The sequence below is a fragment of the Platalea leucorodia genome (assembly GCF_965183815.1).
Source record: "Platalea leucorodia genome assembly, chromosome: 8".
In the NCBI taxonomy this organism is placed as follows: Eukaryota; Metazoa; Chordata; class Aves; order Pelecaniformes; family Threskiornithidae; genus Platalea; species Platalea leucorodia.
In genome coordinates, this window is record NC_138830.1 from 42,149,890 (window position 1) to 42,174,263 (window position 24,374).

A 24,374-nucleotide genomic window follows, 5' to 3' on the forward strand; every position below is an offset into this window, starting at 1 on the left:
TAAAAATCATGTCTACAAACGGCTGGGATATGATTAGTCTAATCAGAGCAATGCAAAACCACACTGCATTCAAATGCTTAATCTCACTAGAAGAACTGCTGTCAATACCCTATTCGAATCTATTCATGTAAAAACTCTATTTATTGTATGTTACTTAGAGAATAACAACACTGCCAAGTTAGGAATGCCATGGCAGACAGTTAGATTATTCATGCAGAAGGTGGTGGAGCAGTTGAACTATATCAAGATGTCTCCTGAAAACCAAGTTAAGAACTACTATGTGATCTCAGAAAACGAGAAACTATTTAGTGGCATACACTGCAAGTTTACATTTGATTTTTGCACCAACATCAATACATGGGTGTCATAATTATGCATTATTTATGAGGCATTTTCAGAAACACAGGTTCTAAGTCTGCATGTAGAATACAGCAGGAAAATGCTAGGCAAGAGGCAGTATTATGGGTTTTAATAATTCCAGACACAAAGGCTCTGCAGTGCTTTCATACGCAATTGTGTGTGAAATATGTAGTTGAGAAGAGGTAAAATTTTGGCCCTGTAGGCAGAAGTTCAGTGGGAGCTTTCTGTTCCATGATGCTGTGAGACTGAATTGGTCTAGCTAAATCACAGAACCTTCACATTGCAGCCTGATGTGGGTGAAGCAGCCAGGGTAAAAAACTCTGATTCCTGTTCTCAGTGTACAGTCACAGGTAAAGCTGAAGGCTTTACATCCCCATACATTAAAAAAAAAAAAAAAAAAAAAAAGTGGCCATTTTTTCCTAGATGAAACGCGAAAGAAGGGAAAGAAGGGGGAGAAGAACAGAGGCAGGGACAGAACATGAATACTGTAGAGGTCAAGCATGAGAACAGCAAGGAAGAATTTATAATGATTATTTTCAAACATTCCAATGCCAAGTTTTTTCCCTTCTCAAGGTATTTGAGTTGAGTACACAAGGGTACAGAGCTTGTGCTTAGGCATCTATATTTTCTTCTAGGTCAAATTAAGCTAATGTAATAAAGTAATGGAAAACCACTGATGGATCTTGGCTGAAGACATGGATGTCAAACTTTCTTTAGATAACAGAAACACTGCTTGACAGAGAAAGGTATTTGTTAGTGACTTTCCATCTACTACAAAGCACCTTGAGTTGTCTTGGCACAGTGACTTGCCATATGGAGTGATGTGTGACCTGTGTTAATTTTGTTCCTATCAAGACATTTTGTTCAATTTCCACAGAGATGTTGTGATGGAAATTATTGGCTACATATGGCAGCAGGAATACATGAAAATTTGCAGCCTTTTTAGGACATTTAGAACTGGTCATAATTCTACATCAAACTCCCAAAAATTCTTAACCATTATGAGTCTCTGATATCACAAAAAGGTAGCCTTGCGGTAGTAACAATAACATTGCTTAATTTCCCAGTAATGAGGCCATTAACTAAGTTGCCCTTCTAAGATGTTTTTCCTAATGGAAAATATCTGAATATTCAGTTGCAACTGTCATATTAAGCTTCAGCAGCAGTAAATTTCTTTGATGAAGACTGTTCCCCTACACTTGAGGCAACAACAACTATTCTAAAGGAAAGCTGTGATGAGCCCTTGTTTGTGTCTCTGTAATGAACAAAGTTGTTTTGCTCATTGTTTTGAGTGTTGCCTCTTTTGTTTTCCTTTCGACCATAACCATCTTTCCTCTGAATGCAAATCCATCTCTTTATACTGAATAACATTGGTCATTCTTTACAGCCTTTTAACTAGTTTGCTTCTGTTTCCTCCAGTTTCTTAATGTCTTCTCTGCAAAACTGTAATCTTCTGTTTATCCCTGTTATTCTTCTAGCCACCCTCTCACATGATCTGAAGTGGTAGAGCCCCCACTCTAGTTGCAGCAGCCTTCTCATCTGCAGCTCCTAGATGCCATGAGTTTTTTCTACATCCTTCTGTCTAATTGTCTACTTCTACTGCAGTGATTACTAAAGTGTGAATTGCAGCGCTAGCAAATGGTGCATGTGAAAAGCAGAAATGCTGCTTTTTCTTTAGAGAAAACAAACAGTAGCTGTTTGGGCAATGATTATTGGTCTAGCAACAGAATGCTGTTTTTTTGAAAACATGCACTTCCCAGTACAGGGCTGGAAGATGCAGTTGGCACCACCAAGAAAACACAACAGTGTCTTCTTTCTGAAATGGCAGTAGCCAAAGAAGTTGCGCTTGGGAAGCTCATAACTATGTAAACCTTATTTCATTTAGATTGTTTACCCTTTCACTAAGATAATTGAAATTTGGTATAATGCTTGTACAAATGACACTAAATAGCAAAATTGTACCATCCTCTGTTTTGCAGATTGAAAAGCATAGGAAGATATTCTATCAAGTTATCAACATACCAGTTGACAGCTGGTGAATTTCAGATAATCACACATCATTTCATATAAACTACTATATCAGTTCTGCAACAGATCAATAAATTCTAGTTTATTTGATTCAGTACTTACCCATTTTGATGACTAACATTACCTTAATTACTTTATTTGAAATATAATGTGCATTTTCACTAGTCTCTACTTTCCAGTTAGTCCAAAGACCTCTTTGTATCAAGAATAGCCTTATGAAATAAATTAACAGTACTACTAACATGAGCCTTATTATTCAACAAGTTATTTTTAAAGACTAATATATATATATATATATATAGCTAAACTGAGTAAGAAAAACAAAAAGGAGGCATATATTACAGCAGTTTCTAAATAAATATGAAGTACTTGGGCTACATCCTGCTCTGTTATTTGCCTTAGTGCAAGTCCAGGGTCAAAATCCAACCAAGCAGAAAATGAAGTGACGTGCCTGAATGTGACTATAACAATTTTCTTTTCAACAGACTTTGTATTAATTCTTTTTCTATTCCACTGGGGTGACTATGGGAATACTAAGGGAATTATTTGAAGATGAGTTTCATCTGGTCTGAAGCATCCTCATTAGTACTGATGATGTGCAAGTTGTAGAGAACCCATTTTAACTTTAAAAACATCAGCTAAAATATGCAAGGCTGAGAGGCAGAAAAAGTTGAGATAAAGTTTTTGCACACGTAAATTGTAATAGCAGTGAAGTCAGCAGAACAGTAGCCATTGTTTACAACCATTTTTATACATTAGCTAATCACATTTGTTTTGAAAGTATGTCCCACATGACGCTATCTTATCTGTCGCTGAGTAGCTATATGTTCTTATGTACAGCTATATAAGGAATATGCCCAATTGCAGAGTAAAGCAGCAGCTGGGGAAGAAAGGAAGAAATATGGCCTGAAGCTCTCCACACACAATAATAACCTGCATCTAGCATGTTTAAGCTTCTAGCACGAAAACTCTGGTAAATCCAGAATATTAAAAAATATTCTGTTTACCTAGGCAACCTGTGAGAAACAATACCACACATTCAAACAATTTTAAAATGGTAGCTCAAATACTGGTCCTTTCCCCCATCCTCTCCCAAGTATTTTCAGCTATAGAAATACTCATAAAAACACCAGTATTTTTTTTTCCCAGAGCAATGTAACTTTATCCAACACCCCAGGTTGCTATCAGAAGTCTACTTTAGCAATACTCCTGTGTACAGTGTTTATTACTTTCAGGAAAGAAACAGAACTAAGGCTACAGAAACAGAAACATTTTCAACATTTTGATTTTATAAAGTAATAAAGATTCTCCTCCCAGACCTAGAATCCTTGAAGTCAATAGTTTCTGAAAATAAATTCTTTCTCATTTTTCATATTAAAAAAAAATTAACAATCGATAGAGAGGTCAAAAATTTTTCTTCACTAAACATTTTTAAAACACTTCAACTTCCCCCCCCCCCCTTTCTTCTTCTGAAGGACACCCAACATTACAAAGCTGTAATAATCACAGCTTCATGTGTCTTTGCAATTGCACTTGAATTTGAACCATGGAGTCATGCACAGAGATGACATACAGGATTACATGTATTTGCTACAGATAACCACATTTCCTTTCCCTCCTAAGGTTTATTACTTGCCATTATGGCACCTCATTTTAAATAAGGCTCTGATCCAGCAAGGCACTCATATCCTTATCCTACATCAAGGATTTAAAGTGCAGTAGTGGATATATTTAAAACATATTGCCTTTATGTGATTTATATAAGGGTTATTAAGTCTTCAGGGCAGGGATCATCTCTGATGATACACCTGGTAAATGTACCACATTTATTCAGTAGATACACAGTCCTAAATGAGGTTAACATATTGATATTGTTTTGATTATTGATAATCAATAACAACAATTCTTTTCTAGCTTTGTATGTATGCAATAAATAAAATCTGCAGCAGTTGCTGAACATAAGTTCATTTTCTGCAGTCTTTCAAGTTTTTTTCTACCAAAATTAAGAAGAGGAAACCCTTTACATTGTTATGCCAGAACAGGGACTCTACTTAGCTCAATAATTACTGTCCTTTAAGGCTTCTTAATTGAAGCGCAATCCTGAACAAAAAGGAATTGGAAGGAAGAATAGCCTGATTTTATCTTTTCATCTCTTTCTACCCCCATCCAAACTTTTTGAAGAAACCTCATGTTTTCCTGTGACAAAAGTGTAGTGAATTCTGTTCTATCCCATCTTCTCTACAGTTCTGTACAGTTACATTAATACTGTTATGAATGGAGTGGAACTGTTTTGTAGCTCCCTCTGGAACTTAAAAAGGAAAATTGGATGACTTGGCAAAGCTCATTTGCACTCAGCAGCTTGACTAAAATCTATCTCGGTATAAGCAAGAAAACAATGTGAAACAAGTATTAGCAGGACAGACCGTCTTGCATAGGACTGCGCTGTCCTCAGCATCCACTGCTTGCTTGAGTATACTTCAAAAGAATATCATTCACTAACCAAATTGCCAATGCTATTTGTTCAATGCAGCAAGTTAACCTACTGGAGTTTTTTCACTTCTAGAGCGGTGATTATTTCAAATCCTTTATCCACAGATAAAGCTATTAAAAATTAGACTTTTATCAAAATTTACCAGACTACTCCTACCTGCATAGTTAGTGCCAATACTTCCTGAAGAGCAGAGAGAAAGCAATGGCTGCCACAGCTCCCACTGGATAATAACTATAAGGAAATGTTGGGTTCTCAGTGGTGGTGATGGTAGGATACCCACTGACTACAGTACAAAGAACTTATAAACAGGGACTGTTGTGTATAATGGGAGGCCACAGTAATATTTCATGAGATCATAGATCTTTAATGTATAGTTAAGATCCCTTTTGGCTACAAAGACTAGAGATAACCAGAGAGGGAAAGAAATAGCATGAGCTACATGAGATCAGGTAAGTTGCATTCATACTATGCTGGTTTTCAACTGGACAGAATTAGGCTCACAGCATTTGGCTGCTGTCAGTGCTTTACGTATCTCACCAATTGCAGCAAAACAATTCATAATAAATCATCTGTTGGAATAAATGATGAAACAGCAACCGAATGACCACCATAACCGATTCCTAGCACTACTGACAAAGTACAATTGGAGAATGAACCCTGAAATTTTTGCAAAAAATTATTTATTCATGCAAGAAAACTTTTCTTCCTGCAGTATGTTGCCACCCATAAGCTTTGATAAGAAACTGGGAAATATTGGCTAGGGAGACACTCAGTTATCTATTGGCCACATTAATGTTATTTTTCTACTCCCTAAAAAGTAGCAATATGTTGAAAAAACACCATATGAAATCTTGAGTGGCTATTAAACCTGCTTAAACATTGATTTCTAGGTATGTTACAAACGTTTCACAGATAACAGAGAAAGTCAGAAATTATGCTGTTTTCGTGGACACATGCATGAAGCCCATAACTGAACAGAAATTGTATTGACTAATTCTCCCCTCTAGGTATAAAAAAAAAAACCCCACATATAGGGGTTTGAAACTTTTGTTACTACAATTCCTAGAAATGAATTCTTTCTAAAACTGGTCATTGCATTTATAAAACAAAATAATACAGCTCCTAAAATATTAGTTTACTATTGGACTAATTACCAGTTTGTCTTCTGGATTTGTTGAGAACTTTTGTTAAAGATGCCAGTAGCATTTAAAGTATTTATTCCAATAAATAAATAAATCTAACCACAACTATGAAACATCGCTATTAAGATGGACCAAGATAAAAGTCACATTTGGAAAAAGACAAAAAAAAAAAAAAAGAAACAGCTGCAATTAGTCTTCCAGCTTTAGATTATTAATAACAAGGCAGCTGCCAACTGGCCTTTTATGCTGATAGTTAAGAAGTCACCCAACTTTTAGTTTTTATTCTACTTGTCACACAACTAAGTTATTACTTCAGGATTCAAATTTTGCTTCAAAAAATTGACTTAAGAATTTGAACTATACTTTGCAGATACTGGACTAGTCTGTTCACTCCATTCTTTTTTGTAATTTGATCAATAGGTCACCACCTCCCCAGCTTCTTGATTTGTTGCACTAACTGGTAACAATTATGATAAGCAAACTACAAAACAGCACAGGATCTAAACAGCTTAGGAACATAGGCATTAATTTCTTTCTTCATTTCTTTCCTACACACAATTATGGACAGAGAATATATAGCACATCTATGTGAATAAGAATCCAGAGAGTTTTTATTTAGTATATTTAAGAACAACACATATGAAATAATATACATAGAAAATTAATGGTGAGCATTCAATAGGAAAAAAGACGGCTAGACTGCTCATCTTCTGCCAATAGACAGTGGCTAACTTAACTGATGACAGTTTTCTCTAAGTCACATTTTTACTGCTTAATTTTTTTGTCTCACAGAGTAACAAAGGCAAGTTACTTTGTGGCAATATACTTAGAAATTAGCATTGGCATTGATATATGAAAAACACTGGAGGAAAAAAGCGTAATACGAAACCCCAAATATTTACAGGAACACTCAGAAGGATTAATGATATTCCTTTTTCCTTGGACTCCAAAACACCAAACAAACACTAAGGCTTTTTTCAGTTTTCACCTCATACCTCAGCCTTTTTAACAACTACTTTTTCCAGTTTGTGTCCATTCCAGTTTGTTACATCCTTCCTGTTTGCTCCTTGGGCATTTTTCCCTGTAGGAAACAGGGTGTAGGCAGCAGGCAAAATACTATATCCTTACATTCCATATGACTAAAGTGCTGGTTGTTGTACATTACACTGAACTTTCGCTACCAATTACGCTCAGCGAACATGTTCCTACCACTACATGAAACAAGATCCCATGCTTATCTGCTTCTGATAATATGCATATAATGTTGCATTATGTAACAAGTTGGTTCTAACAGATTTGAGTTCTCACAATATCCCATTTTCTCAGGTAGGGACAAAAAGTTACGAGACAAGAGAGCAATGAAGCAAGCAGCAACTACTTCTTAAACTGCTTCTTTAAAACTGCAGCCCTCTGACGAATTTCAGTGACCACATTCAGAAAGCTATTTTGGGAAAAATATCCCTATCAAAGTAAAATCTTACCTTAGCAAGGAATAATAAAACACAACAGAAGGTAGACCAGTGGAGAAGCTGCTTATAGTAGAGGACAGGTCAGTCAGTCATGTAAGTACAAAACTCCCATTTTTCTTTCTAGGATTTCCAGGAGAGAAGGGCGTGCTTTGTCACATACATACAGTCAATCTCAGTGGTGCAGGGTATGCAGAATTCACTGGATGTGCAGAGCGTGTCAGGTGTCTGCACATCTGGGGTAGGATCGACATGCATATGTGCAATATGATTTATCCAAAATTTTAACTGAACTGCCAGACAAATGGCCTAAGTCCTGAAACTCTGTTCTGGCAATGTTTCTAGTCAGAAAAAGAAGAGGTCCAAATATAAGAAAACCTTCTATCACTTGCTAAGATGGAATGTCATTTACTTAAGTTTTTTCTGATGTGTTCAGATCATCTTGATGTTTTCCAGATAACACACATGTATGGGACGTATGAAACAAGTTTTAAATAATGTTGATCTTTTACTGTTCTTCCATTTCTATGCAATAGACATGATGAAATAAATTATTTTTTTAAAATATATTTTTGACAGGGTTAAACCAAGCCATAAGAGCTTATAACCTTGATAATAGCTTAAAATATCTCTAATTATTAATATATTACATATAAGATAATTATATGATCATTATCAAAAGCAGATTTCAGGATTCTGAAACTGGAATAGAGCTTCTTTATAATGCATACTGACATGCTTCTATACAGATGTACCTGCAAACATATATACATAATAAAAGGACTAATATAACTTGCTCATTTAAATTAGACTGTAACTACTGGAAAGTTCTTAGAGGAAAAAATATTTAGCAAATTAGAAAATAAAAAAAAATCTCAGGCAATAAGAAAATTGTTTGCCATTCTATCTAAAGGTCAAGTCAAAAAGGAATTAATGAATACTTGTTCCTCCAGATATCTGAAGTATATCAGTTACAACCCTTCCTCTTTCTGCATTTTACTTTTCTTACATTAACCACCAAATCAGTCAGTACTAAAGCTGTTAGAGAAGCCTTCAGAAACTGAACACTGAAAATAAAAGCTTGACCATTTTTATTTTTTATTTAGTGGAGCATTTTGAATAAAGGTAAATTTGTCAAAAAATTTGGAAAAAAGTCTTTTATGAAAGTCTGCCCCTAAGGCAAGCTACAGTAGTCTAGTACTATATTTGTAAATTCTCCCAAACAGTTTGAACAGTCCAGAGACCCTTTCTAATCCTGCAATTTATGGCTCTTCAATATTATGAAGACTAACTAGTTTTAGCTGTGTTAATTGTAGTCCTTATATTTGACTGAAATTCATGGCAATTTAAACTGTTTCTTATGTTTCTTTATTCTGCCCAGCAATGTTTCTCAACAAATCTTTGGACAAATCTCAAGACAAGGTAGAAAAGTCAATTCTAAAAATCTCACTGTTAGCTCTTATATGTCTGTCTAGTTATTATACTGTGTAAGTATGGACAGGGTCCTCATAGTAATATTTAACACTGCACGATCTTAGTGAGGTCCTTAATTCTGCAAATGTAAAAAAGTTTGAACCTGATAATGGTTGCATTAGCCTAATGCATGCATGTGAATTAAGTGGACACATGACAAACAAGAAATAAGCCTTCTTATAATCCAGTGGATGTATACGGATGTTACAGTCACTTCAATGCTCAGGTTTTTCAGGTGCCTAAAAATAAAACGTTTTCTTATTGTCAAAAAGCTCAAACTGTCTTCTCTGAAGCAAAAGGGAATATCAGGCATAACCTCCATATTGATCTGATGGTCCTAGGGTATGGCTTATAACTATGGGAGGTAGCAAGCACAGCAATTACTGGAATAAGAAGATAATGCATAACAATACATTCTGAAATATCTAAAGAGTAGTCTGTTGTGGCTGCAAACACACTAGTATAGAGCTGTATAACTTGGAGTAACTAGTTCTGGTGAATGCCATTCAGTTTTGCTGAAAGTGGAAGAACTAATGAATGCTTATAGAAAGGCATGTGCCTGAATGTATTATGGCTATTAAATCTGATTATCACTATTAAGAAGCTAGTTTTTAATTACGTTAACCGTTTATTTCTTAATGTCTTAACAACAACAACAAAAAAATCAGAGTTTATAAGTTATTAAATGCAGCACAGTAGAGTTTTATGAGATTTCCCTTCTTTAAAATCATGGGGCAGATTCTACATTACTTTGCACCATGCAGTATCATTTGCTCCACTGCAAAATGACTGCAATGACCGCTGTTATGACTGGCATCAATTCAAGCCCTTTAAGCTCTGGAGTAAGTAAATAAACAGGGTAACAGAAAATTTAGCACAGTGTGGGTTACTGACAAGCCACAATAATTTCCTAGCAAAGCTCAAGCTTCTTAAACAAAAGAATCTGGTATCTCCTGAGGCCAGTGCAATCTCTCAATTTACACTATGTTGTACTGGAACAGACTCTAAGTAAGCCACAGAGATAAGCATTAAATCTACTGCTTTAAAACACTGCATTCTCTCATTCAAAGAGGTTCATTAAGTAAGCCTGACATATAGCACTGAAGACTCTTTACATGCAGCAAACATTTCCTTACAAATCAACAATAATAAAGAAACCCAAGCCTGATCTTAAAGCTTTTATTTTGAAACTTCAGTGAGGAATTGAGATTTAATCTCATCCAAATTGAATTAAGTGCCTTAAATTAGCAATACAAATTCAGTATTCCTGAGCTCTCATGAATCTAAGTGACAGGTGAAGAAAGACCTCCAGCTCAGACACATAGAGTACTTGATCAAGACAGAAGTGAACACAGCTCACTCATATTTAAAACATTCTTTCATATATTTTTAATAAAACAACTGATACAAATTCAAAACCAACTTCATAAATCAAACATTATTCAATGTATGAGGCTTCAAGGTTTCCCCTGTTATGGCTGTGAGCGTGCCTGTCTCCGAGACAAGGGTTTTGCACTTGAATGCTTGAGGTTTTATGAAAGGTTTATTGGATTTCATAGTCCCTTAAGGGTAAACCCTTTAAATGTCTTTGCAATTATAAGTCTAATAACAATTTCAGCTCTTGGACAGAGCCTTGACTTGACAAAGATAAGGAACTGGAAGTTGCTCAGTCAATACAAAGCTATTAATCTCTGTCACCCCGCTGTCATTGTGGCTCAGGGAAACAATGTAGTTTCTTGACCTACGTGAAGCCACGTAGTGATTTTATTCAGGATGTCAGCATTCATCAGTACAGATTTTGTCACACCCCGACTCACTTGAAGAGCTCCCAGTTCTTTATCTTGACTGCATTGACACCCTTCAGATACCAGTAGTTTGTTTCAGTCTCTGCTTATTATTATTATTATTTAGCACTTACTCATGTGTAAAAGCCTCTAAGAATAAAAGTTTTGAGTTGGAATATAGGCAGTTTCATCAATGCCTCCTGTGTCCTCAGAGAAGGACAGTTTTAAGTTGCCAAATGCTATACATGCTTGCATATTCAAATGAAGGTTAATTTTGTTCATCTTCAGTAAAATTAGATTATTATTTTTCCTTAGTGATGTGCTTTTTAATGTCATCCTTCTCTGATCTTGAAACACAGTGTGGGAAAGTTGATCAAACTCTTAGCAAAGTATCCAGCCAATGTTATCATTCATGAGCTAGAAATGCACAACTAGTGTGGATTTGTCTTAAAGAAGCCAAATTTAGCTTTCTTTATTAGTTAGTATACCCATGCTATATGAGATGCTACAATACAGGTTGGTTAATGAACCCATTCTGAAGTCTTTGTGAGCAACGAAGAGACCCCTTATTTTCTTCCAGAAGACTTTGAAGCAGGCTACAGTATCATAGTTTAACAGATATATACCAGTAATGTGCTTACATAAGTATTAAGAATTCATTAATATCACATACAAACAGCAAACTGATGTGAAACAAGTAATATAACCAGCTCATACAGAATGATAACTGCACTCAAACCTTTAATAAATATTTGCTAAAGGAATTACTGAGTGATGAAAATGCATACCACAGCAAAAGCTAATTAAATTATGAGTAAAATAATGTATGAATGATTAGATGGGTTATATTAACTGCCAAACACCAATTTACAATATTATACTAAACAATATATATAAATACTAGCAAAACTTAGCAAATACTATTAATCTCCATAACAAAATACTTAACAGTATTCTTGTACTACACTAAAGGTAAATTCACTGACTTCAGAAAAACTATTCTAGAATTTCTCTGAATAAATAAGTATAAGGGGAATGCTGTTGGGGGGGGGGGTGTTTTTTAGTTTAGGGTTGTTTGGTTTTTTGGGGTTTGTGGGGTTTTTTTGGTTGTGGGTTTCTTTTGTTGTTGTTTTTTTTCTCTCTCCAGTGAGCAATTTAGATGCAAGGAAGTACAAGAGAAAATTGACTTGAAATAAGCCACTATGTAAGCTAACACTTAGGTCAGGTAAAATGTATCAGCAGCAATAAACCCCAACTATTAAGGGCCTATTTACAAACGTTAGGACAAATACTTCCACAAAAAATGAGTATACATCTATGCATTCGTACCTGAATCTTTGTGTTCTTTAATGGGAACTTCATTTTTACCTAAAGTCTAAGAAAAAAAAATTACAACAATCAATTATATTCTTTTTAGATAGTCTAGGAGTTTTCTATCAACTCTTTTTTCCTTTTTTTTTTTTTTTTTTTTTTAAATTTCTTCTTCCTCAATCTTCTATTTGTCCCTTTATGATGTTCCCCTCTTTGTCCTACTGCCCTTGCGTTCTTACTCCTTTTTGCCCTTGCATCTGTCGCTACTCTCCATCTGTTTTGCTGAACAGGTTGCAGAGCAAGTTATTATATAACTTTCAAATCCTCCTGCTGAAATTGGCTGCAACCAGCCTGCTGGTCTTACACTTGCTGAGTCAACCTGCTCTTTGAGATTTAGTCCTTCCAGGGTACGAGACTGACAGAGGCAGTGCTGGTTCAGCAAAGTCAACACAAATAAAGGTGAGAGTAGGCAGCTGCAAAAATAAGCTAAGAATTAGCTTCAAATGAAACTTTTGGCTGTTTGTTCTCTGTAGTCTTCAAAGTATGAAGGTTTTTAAGTTGTTTTATAATGTAGGTTCAACTGGTTGAGAAAAGTAGTTCCATTACTTTCTCTTTTTATCCTGAACAACCATAAAAATCAACTCAGTCAGAAGACATTCATTAAAGTGTCTTCTGGTGACTACAGAAATTGAAGTGAATGAGGAAACTGAATTAATGTATCATTTGTCTTCTTCTAGATTTAATCCTGTCAAGGCAAGAATCTATGCTCGTTGAAGTCTATAAAGCTGTTCCCAGTAACAGAGGATTAGCACCTACAGGTATAGGTGGAATTGCTATTTTCTCCTACTTTCTTCTACACTGATATATTCTATATCAAACCAATTGCCAGTATCTTTCAGTGTATTTTCTTCCTCAGCTACCACTCTCCCTCCTTCTTTCAGTCTTTCTGTTGTCTTTATCTTTTCCTCTTCAGTTCCATTAATCACTTTTTCTGGTATTACAACCATTACTAAGAAGGAATACCCCTCCTTACTTCATGACGTGTCTTACATAATGCACATTTGCTTCAAAATTTTCATAACTCCTTAAGCCAAAGGTCTTCTCACTATTGTCTGCATGTATATATGTGCATATAAGTATTTCTGCATGCACATGTGCAGCATCTGTCATAAGCCCTCAGATACTCAGGGCTGTTAATACACAATAACAACAACAGCAACAACACAGAGGCTATTACCAATTATAGAACCAATGTTTGTATCATTCATTCTGTTCTCTCACACTATTTAATTAATACTTTCTTATCAAATCAAGCCAGTACTTTCCATCCTTCTGGACCAGTGCCAGCACTACATTGCAGTTTGACCAAGTGTACTGCAAAACGTACACTCTCTCTTATGAGGGGGAGGGGGATAATATCAGGCTTGCCTGTGACAATCTGTGGGATGACACACCAAGGATAGAGGGATGGGGTGCTAGCAAGGGCCCTCAGCCTGTTGCTCTGAGACATGCTGGCTATACTGCAGCACACTTGAAGTCTTACAGAGATGAGCCAGGGGCTCCTGAGGTAATAGGAGCCAACAGGGAAACACCAGTGAAATACCTCAAAGGAATTAAGGGCTATTCCTCTAAGAAGGCGACACAGCCGACAGCCCAGCTGAAGTGCCTCTACACCAATGCACGCAGCACGGGCAACAAAAAGGAGGAGTTGGAAGCCACTATTCTGCTAGAAAGCTACAACTGAGTTGCCATTACTGAAACTTGGTGGGACAAATCTCAGACTGAAGTGCAGCTAGCTATGGCTACAGGCTGTTCAGAAGGGACAGGCAAGGAAGGAGGAACGGAGGCATTGCCCTCCACATCAAGAGATAGAGTATGAAGAGCTGTCTCTGAAGAATAGCCATGAGCAGGTTGAAAACTTACAGATAAGAAGCAGAGACCAAGGCAACAAAGAGAACCTTGTGGTTGGTGTCTACTACAGGGCACCTGATCAAGGGGAGTCTGTTGACAAAGCCTTCTTACTCCAGCTATGGGAGGCATCGTGCTTGCAGGTTCTCGTCCTGCTGAGGGACTTCAACTACCCTGACATCTGCTGGAGAAGAAGCACGGTGAGCTATAGGCAATCCAGGAATGCATTGAGGATAACTTCTTAAGCCAGGTAATAGCCCTACCAGAGGGGATGCAATACTGGACCTGTTGGTCACCAACACAAGTGAGCTAATCAGTGACATCAAGACTGGAGGCAGCCTGGGCTGGAGTGGAGTTCACAGTGGTGAGGGATATGGGTCAGGCAAAGAGTAAAGTCAGGACCCTGAATTTTAGGAAAGCAAAATTCCAGCTCCTCAAGGAGTTAGTCAATAGGACCCCCTGGGCAACTGCCTTCAGGGACAAGGTAGCAGAACAGAGCTGGCAGATCTTTAAGGACACTTTCCATAGAGTGCAAGAGCTCTCAATACCCAGGTGTAAGAAATCAGGAAAGGAGGGCAAGAGACCAGCATGGATGAGTTGAGGCCTGCTGGTCAAACTAAAGGGCAAGAAGGAAATGCACAGGCAGTGGAAGCAGGGATAGGTATCCTAGGACACTGCCCGGTTGTGTAGGGATGGGGTCAGGAATGCCAAGGCACAGATAGAGCTGAACTTGGTAAGGGATGCAAAGAATAAGATGATCATGGAACAGATGCTCCTAGAAGATATGCTGAGGCACATGGAAGACAGGGAGGTGATTCAAGACAGCCAGCACAGCTTCACCAGGGAGATCCCACCTGGAGTACTGCATCCAGCTCTGGAGCCCTCAGCACAGGAAAGACATGGACCTGTTGGAGCGGGTCCAGAGGAGGGCCACAAAAATGATCAGAGGGATGGAACACCTCTCCTATGAGGAAAGGCTGAGAGAGTTGGGGTTATTCAGCTTGGAGAAGAGAAGCCTCCAGGGAGACCTTATTGCAGCCTTTTAGTACTTAAAGAGGGCTTATAAGAAAGATGGGGACAAACATTTTAGCAGGGCCTGTTGCGATAGGACAAGGAGTAATGGTTTTAAACCAAAGGAGGGTAGATTTAGACTAGATATAAGGAATAATTTTTTTTTTTTTTTTTTTTGTACAATGAGGGTGGTGAAACACTGGAACAGGTTGCCCAGAGAGGTGATAGATGCCCCATCCTTGGAAACATTCAAGGACAGACTAGACGGGGCTCTGAGCACCCTGATCTAGTTGTAGATGTCCCTGGCAATTGCAGGGGGGGATGGACTAGATGGCCTTTAAAGGTTCCTTCCATCCCAGAGCGTTCTATGATTCTATGCCCTGATACACTGTGCATAGCTGCCATCTTCTAATCTCTCAATGCAAATTAGATGGGATTGGCAGGAGAGCACAAACTGATTTTACACAGTAACATTTTGGTACAACAGGTGATCTCATTATTACAAATTTAGCATTTTCTTCTTTTTCTTTCAGTTTCCCCGTTCTTGATTTTCACTTGGTAGTTTCTCTCCAATACTTCACAAAATTATATTATTGGATATGTTCAAACCTTATTTCTCATTCTAACAACAAAACACCTAAGGTTTTCATATTTGGTTTTGGCCTTTTTTTTTTTTTTCTCCTATCTTTGTTCATTCTGTTAATCGGTATTTATCTGCATTCCATCTCACATAGCCAAAGCAGATTTTCCCCACAGTCCTCTAGGTTTGCTGAGAAAGTAATGGATAATATGGCATACAGTTCATTCAGGAACAAGGTATGCACTTATGACTACTTATCCTGCTAGAAAACACTTAAGTTCATGGTAAGGACACAAGTCAATGCGATCTAGAAGTGCCTGTCACCAAATTCATGGCCCTTTTTCTGGGCAGCCAGATGACGCATCAAATATTTCCTCCTGACTTGCTCCTCCTCTTTCCCATCACTATTATAACAATGAAAGGGCTCATCCCATATCATAACTACAAATGCTTCTACCTCATTTGAGCCAGTCTAGACCCATAGGATCCAAAGATTCTAAAGCATTTTATTTTTCCTGTGGTTTCAAAAGACTTTCCAGTCCTCATTGTTCTTAAAATGTCGCTTGCAAGTTTTTGCCTCATTATATAAGAAATTTGAAATAACAGTACTTCAAGTTTCATATATGGCAATTCTTGAATTCTGATGCTCCCTTCACTGCCTTTATCTTAAAACCAAGGACTTAATCCTTCTCCTTCAATTTTATCTTGCTAGTTGATAATGTTTGTAGCGACCAAGTAATTAGTGATTGTGAAACACTTCTAGTACCTAGAATCCAGTCTGAATCAATCTGAATATCTGAAATACTATATAAAAACTATATATTATCAGTACTCTTGTTTAGGTGTGGCAGTTTGAAAAACTCAACAGTGTGACAATTTAAGTAAAAATAGGCCAGTATGACAATCTACAAGTGACCCAGCTCAGAAACTATTCAAATACTCATATGATTAAAGATACAGTTTTATTCATTTGGCACAAGGAAATTGTCTTAGTTTAAATGGATGTTTAATCTCTCATACTCTCTAGCTAGATCATATTTAAAAATTAAGTGAAAAATGCTTTAAGTGCATAGTCTCTGTAAAACTGCAGTATCTGATCATTTAAATTTGAGTATATGTTAGTGACTCTGGCACTATAATGTTTCACTGTGTAATTTCTTCATGTATAAGTTATGACATAAAAGTGAGATTGCACTGAAAACCCTTCTCCCTTGTATTGAATAGAACAGAGGCATATCCGGAGATGCTTCCTGAGCTGCAGAAGCTGTAAATCAGTGGAGTTGCAGCATGTGGAACAATGCATCTCTCTCAAACTGCTTTCAATAAAAATTGCTCCATCTGCTTGCTACTTGGGAATAAATAAATAGGATCAGAATAAAATTGATTTTAAAATAATTGGGAATGTATTATACAGAAAGACTTTGTACGTCAAAGTATTTCCACTTTTTTTGGCATGATTACAAATCAGCATTTCCAGTAATGTTTTCTTTTGCACACGCACTCTGATGCAACACTACTTCTCATTACATTTTAAATTTGCTTTAAGAGAGTTCAATACGTTATTAGTGATTTACAGTGAAAAATAAAGAAGAATCAAGCCAAACATTTGTCATTAAATCTACAGTTTACTTTGACCATGTCTCACTTCATTTTGATTAAGACTTCTCATGAGAATTTCCAAATCAGTATTTGTGCTAATTCTTTTCAAGATTTTTAGAAAAATTTGCTGTTGATGCAAATGTACTAATGAAAGTAATGAAAGAGGAGTTGAAAGATGCAGCGCTTCATCTACAGGATGGCCCAGTAGGATAGCATCACAGAAAACCTTTGTTTGACAAGGGGGCTGGAGTAGTTCAGTGCTCACTGGATGTTAGAAGCATGGGGAGGATGAAAGTTTTGTTTCATGAAATCAGAGTTAAAACTGAAAATTACTGAGTTCCCCACCCCAACATATATCTAGAAAAAGAAAAAAAAAAATCACTGTAAAAAAAACCAAAAAGCTGTTTCATTCTAATATAATATAATAATAATATATAAAAATTGAAAAGTAAATTTAAAATAAAATTGGAAAGTCCCATGTCAACAATTTCAAAACTTTCTTTATTCTTTCTTTGAAATGAAATTCTGGAACAAAAAGAGACTTTGGTTTTATGAAGCACTTCAAATGTAACAGAACTATGTAACATACAATAGTGTAATTTTAATGTGTTTGTGTTTTGATTTTTGGTGGTGTTTTTATTTTAAAACTCAGATAGCAGTTATACTAGTCACTGCACATATGTGTTTACAATATATGTACAAGTCAGCCAACACAGAGGAAGAAAAAAGTGTTTTAAGACTGACTTTTACAGATGAGGTAAGTAGTTAGAGCATACCAGAAACTAATCTCAGGTGAGCAGATTCCCACTCCAGTGCCTTAAATAAGTCTCTTGTTCTCTAGCGCAATAAAAATCACAAATGCAAAATGAAATTGTATTTCTCAGTATCTATAAGAATTTTGGGAAATAATATTGATCTTATAAATTCTGAAAAAAATTCTGTCTCATTGAGAGCAAATTTAAACACGCAGATTTGGTAGGATTTTCCATTTATTGTGTAGTGAAAGCTAAACAGAAAAGTCAACCTAGCAATATTATTTTTTCATTATTTCTGGTAGATTAGAACCTAAAACTTCAGTTTAAAGGTAATAATTACTATTGTGCTAGGTAGCCTAATAACAAACATACAGCACTTTGTTCCTTGCCGCAGTGAGACTATAATTATTGCTCCTTACAAAACGCAGTAGCTAAGGGGAGAGTAATGAAGTAACATGTGTTTTTGCACAAATTGGGCTCAGAGCTAGAGATCTGTCCTGCCAGAACAGACTGAAGACTAAATTCTTGTTTCTGCCAGGTCAAGAGATGTCTTTACAGCAATCTTGATGGGATAAAAATTTCAACATAAAATCCCCCCCTCTCATTTCTAAATATAGCTACTGGTGAGTGCTTTAGAGGAAATGGTCAGCCCCTGTAAAAAAACCCAGGTTTGCAGTATCAGAATGTTCTTGCTTTCCACAGCAAGTCATTTGCACTTTTTGTAGTTTACTTCATCCAAGTCTTATAGCCAGTGGGAAATGAATTGTATTTGGATTAGGCCGATAGCAATTTCTAATCTGTATTCAATATTTTGCTGATGAAATTGTATTAGATATTGCTGTTACAAAGAGGTATTTACACAGTAGAAAAAAGGCTGTAAGGGAAGCAGTAACTTGGCAAGGTATAGTTGCAGCAGGAGTAAGTAGAATTCTACCATGTTTAAGTCTTGAGCTTCTAGAGTTTCACAGTGCTCATAAATAGGAGTGTATTTGGGTTTATTTATTCACAAATCATGGTATGTTACAACATAGATTTGATCTCATTCAGGGATAAACCATTCCAGAGTGAAAAATTATTATGCATTAACCATCCCATATAGCTCCTGAAAGCATTTACTTTTCATCTCATGTCTCATTATTCACCTTACTGCAGATCTGTGGGTGTAATAACCCTAAAATGATCCTAATGTCCTATTGTATACTATTACTGAAATGTGACATGACTGCTTAGATTCAGTTTACTATTTGACCACTGTAGATCTGGAAGTTGTTGCTATGAACAGCAATGCATTTTTGCATTTATGCATGGGAAATTCCAACACTCGAGTCCTGTATCATAGGAATTAAAAACAAGGTCTTAAAAGTAAGGGTGGCCAGGCATGAAAATAGAGTTCCTTCTTTCAAACAGAAGTTATTTACACAACACCAGTAAATCAGGAACATGAAATGTGTAACTAAAGTTCTGAACAGAAAAATAGCGTGCCCTGATTATACATGTTCAATGAAAAATGAGAATAACTTTTGAAATCTTTCAAGCAGACAAGGCAGTGATACCCCATAAAAAGACAGGGGGGAAGGTTGCATTATATTAACCGAAAAAATGAGACAAGACAGTTCAAAACATACATTCTAACTTTGGCAGTGAACTACAGAGCTTGGAATTTATTTTGCCTATTTTGAAGGCCAGTGGATACCTCATATTGTTCTCTCAAAGTCTTTTTCTTTGTTTTTAACTCCTAGAGTTTACACACTTTATGAAGAACTTCAGTCAGGAAGTACGATGGATTAATCTCTTTTCTCCTCTATCTGATCTCTTCACTATTGCCTTTGACCTCTGGGTAAATTGGATTTGATTTTAAGTTGCACATCTATTACATCTTCATGTGGACTCTTACAGTGCACCTATTTTGAAATCAGATGTTCATACAACAAAGAAATTTTACTCTTCAAAAGGTGAAGAAAGCATCTCCCATTAAATAGAAACCCATTATATAAGCCTGTGTTTTGAAGAATAGTAAAAGGGAGAAAAGAAGACTGGTGATATTTTAAACACTAAAACCAGTCATAGGCATCACCCAAAATGTCTTTCTGCCATTAACACAGAATTCAACAAAAAGATTTATTTGAATGAAGACAGCAGGATTCACCACTAAACCCTTTTCTAGGTGGGAAGCCTATCAGTATGGTGTTAGTCTGCATCTATTTTACTGTGTTATTCATAAATGACAAAGGACAGTTGAAATTAGTCTAGAGGTAGTTGTCCAGAACTATACAACCACACTTACAGCAGCTCTACATCAGGTCCTGTTTTAATACACGCACAAAAACAATCATAATGAAGTACTTAAGTTTGCTTTACAAACACCACACACACACAAAAAGCCAGGAAATGACAGCGTGAGCCACTACATACTTTATTCCAAGAAGCACACACTTAAAAAGCCCACACACATTACTACAAATTCTGCTAAAGACTAATTACAACTCTCAACATGACCCATTCCCCTTAAAGAAATGGGTCTGTTCTACAAGATAACTTAAGTCTTGCTTTAATGAATTTGTAGTGTGTTATAGTTTTTCTTTCCTCCTCCAGTGTATTTTTTTCCTAGGTTTAATTTACAATTATTAACTGGGGTGAAGTATAGATAAGAATAGGAAGAAGAGGCAAAAGTTTACAAGAGAACATCAGTGTAAATGCTGAAAGTAAATGAGAGCAAAGGTATGCTAGCTAAGGTAGGTAGTCAGGAAAAAAAAAAAATCTAAAACAGCAGAAAAGAGTTGCTGTTAATGAAAAAGATTCCAACTGAAAACAATTCTCCCTGGTGGATATAGACAGTTTTATCTATCAGTTCTTTTATTATTTGTCAATTGTTTGCAGACATGTTTTCAGCTATTAGAGTAATTATAGATTACCCAACTCTACTTGATTTTCTTCTAGAAAAGAAGAAATTTAAGAAATGTAGTGTATATGTGCAATACCTTTCAAAAATATCTGCCAATAATGAAAAGCCAAAGTGCCAATGACAAATTTCAGCCAGAGGTAAAGCTGCAGTAACTCTTATGAAAAATGTATAAACAAACAAAATCACCACAACCCTACATTAAAAAAAACAACAACAAAAAACCCAAACAAAAAAACCACAACAAACCAAAGAGCTAGCACTGTAAAAATTTCCTGCTGACAGGCTGAATCTGTTTAGAGGAAAATCAAGGCTTTTCCACATATATTATTGAATCTATTATGAAAGTTCCAATAGTTCCAGTCCCTGGAACCATTACAAACATTAAGAATTATACTGAATTTCTGTAAGAAAAACAAATTTCCACACATCTTTCCTCTACGTTAAGGCACTCACTGTAAAAAAAAATGAATCTAGCTGATTCACAAAAAGTCTTTTGTTATGGTAATTCCCAGGTTTGCTGTTCTGACAACATAGATGAGTCTTTCACTGAAGGTTCAAAGATAGTAATGGGAGTAATATAAATAACAGGTATGAAAATGACAATCAGGGGAATGGTGCAAGCAGTAAAGGGACTGTCAAAGTCAAGTCAGGGAAGTAAAAACAGGTTCTAAAAGGAGTAATGTTTGTAACATTAGTGACCATGTTCTAACTAGGTCTAATTCAGAGAGCTCAGCTGGGGCCACAGCTATAAAAGAGGAAGGCAGAGTCATTGAAAGATGGGAACAGCCCTGACAGAATCCCACATTTGACAGGTTCATGCATTTCAGTGTTGTAATTAGCCAGCTTTAAGTTAGCTTAGTTATGTTTAGTCACCCATCTCAACTGCCTGAAAGGATGCCTGTAAATTAATGTAACTATTGCTGATCACAATGTCATAAGTGAATGTAGCTGCCACAGGGTGGTAATGATCTGAGAGTCCTAAAGCAGGCCAAGATCTAGATTGGGACCAAGCACCAATGCCTGACTAATAGGGAAAAAATACCCATAACCCTATATTATGGTAATTCCATCCTCTAAGATGAGAGGATTTCAAACTCAGACTCTCAAATGAGCGCTGCTTTGCATTTACAAGTAGTTGTAGTTGCATCATGCCCATGTTTGGAGTCTGTACTATTTTGGATATACAGATAGATGTTTTCTATGTACATGTAACTGCATATATTATGTATATATGTAAACAGGGTGCAATGACTTAGCTTGATAAACAATTGCTTGAACTTCTGAACTCAATCTTTGCTCTAAAAGAAAATTTTCTTCTGGCAAGGAGAGTGTTATGTTAGTGCTGTTGGGCTAAATTCACAAACAACATAGGCAGGACTTTACCGATGTCAATATACCTACCTACTCAATATTGCTCATCTTTTTCTTAATTTAGTAAAAAAAAAAAAGGAAGTGGTGCTCAAAGATGTGTCAAAAGTTAAGCAGTGGGACAGTATTTCCAACTGGAAAAACTCATTAAAGTCATACTAGCAGATAATCTGGTAGTCAGTACCCAGTTTACCCCTGCAAAGTCAGTGGGACACAGTTCTAACTCCATGCCTGGGAAATACTTCTAAGAAAGTGAGTGCTAATTAATAGTATTATGGCACCTCCCCACCTTTAACGTTTGTTCAAATTACTTACTCTGAGTAATCTCTTCAAGGTTTATCTTACAATCACAAAAGTTAAACAGAAAACACGCAGAGAAATATTCAAATATATCTTCCTTTTTCCTACAGCTTGCTAAAGATGCACAGCCCTGAATCTTGCAGAATAATGTAAAAGACTTTATCTGACCTAGAACCTGGACTATTCAGGTAGTCTATTATCTACTTAATTTTGGGAGAAATGTGACCTTCCATGGGAATTTTGATGTGAATAGCAAACAAGCAGATGCCAGGGGATAGCCAGAGTACCACCAATGCTCAGGAGCTCAGTTCCTTGTAGCAGTGAGCTATAATTTAAAGGGTCAAAAGCCTTCTGTTATTTTCTTATGGGGCTTTTCTCTTTTGATGACTGTGCTAACAGACCCTATTCTATTTATTCATTGAAATTTATGTTTATATTCCATGGGAGATGCTCGTCTATCTGCCAGCCTGTGTCAGCAGAATTATAAACCTGTCAGTGACACAGTATTTTAGTAGTAACCTACGTTGACTATAAAAAACAAATGCAAATGTTCAGACAATTACTTATATGCAATGAAAATAGCACTTTCTAACAAATAATGCTGTCAAATAAAATAGTGACACTACTCATCTTTAAAAGAATGAATTCATATCATCTACTTTGAATCATGTTAAGTTTTTTTGAAAGGCTTTATTTCATCTACTACCTTAAGAAAATTGCAGGCAATTTCAGATATGTCCATAATGTGGTTAAACATGCAAGCGCCAAACAACCTTTCTGAAGCATTTTGCAAGGCTGTGCTGAAATTAACTTTATGGCTGAATTCAGTCAACTGTATTTACCTCCCCTAGCCCATAGGTGTTGACACACTGGAAACTGCCATGTCAATATGTAGGTAGGTATTTGCATATTCAACTATACATGGTAAAAATGCTTGATTATATTCAAGCAGTGTATTTTTTCGTAAAGCATTAATTCCATTGCTTTTCATCTTCATGGGTGAGGTTATGTACTTCATAGAATTAATTCAACTCAGTAACAATGTAATACTGGGAGGGGGGCAGGGAGGGAAGAGGGGAACCACAGATTCATTACACAGCCACAGAGATGAAAGTTATCTCAGGAACTAATGTCTTGGCTTTAACCTTGTATTTACAGCTGGGGATGTACTAAAATTTATGACCTAATGCAACCAAAGGTATGCAGCAGACTTATTTGGACAGTACCTTTACCAATGTGTTTTACTGTTTGTTAAACCTTTACAATGTATGTTGCTCATATTATCATTAAATAAGGAGTAGAAGAGATTACAAGAGGTTATCTGGTGTATTTTCTTGCCCCAAGGTTTTATGGAAGTGTGCTTTTTGTCAGTCTATTGTGTGTGCATGCACAATGCCCAATTAGTGTCCAAGTCTTTAAATTAGTTATAAAATTAATCACAGCATATTAAAACTATAAAACAGCACTTGTAATATGTGCTCATTTTATAGATAAGCTAAATTAGCACAGCCATTGCAAATTAGCTCTATTTCAGGAGTTACAAAGACAAACAGATCCCACCCTTCAGTCTCTCTATGTACAAGGATTATGAAGGATTTTATTCATAATGGCCAGACTAATTATATTTACACACTTAGGGCATTCTTTCATACAAGTTTTAGTTTTTGTTCAAGAACAATATAAAATGTTTAAGTGTATAAAGTCATACCTCTTTTGTCTGCTAAATGTTATAAAGAAAATATAAAAAAACATATTGGGGTTAAAAAAATTAAGATTAATGTTAGATCCATGTATTTATTTTAATTAGTGTGCCATTGAAAATGAATATTTAACATATTTTCTTCCAGTTAAGATACTTCACCTTCTCCTAGTTAAGGTGTATTTTATAATTGAAAA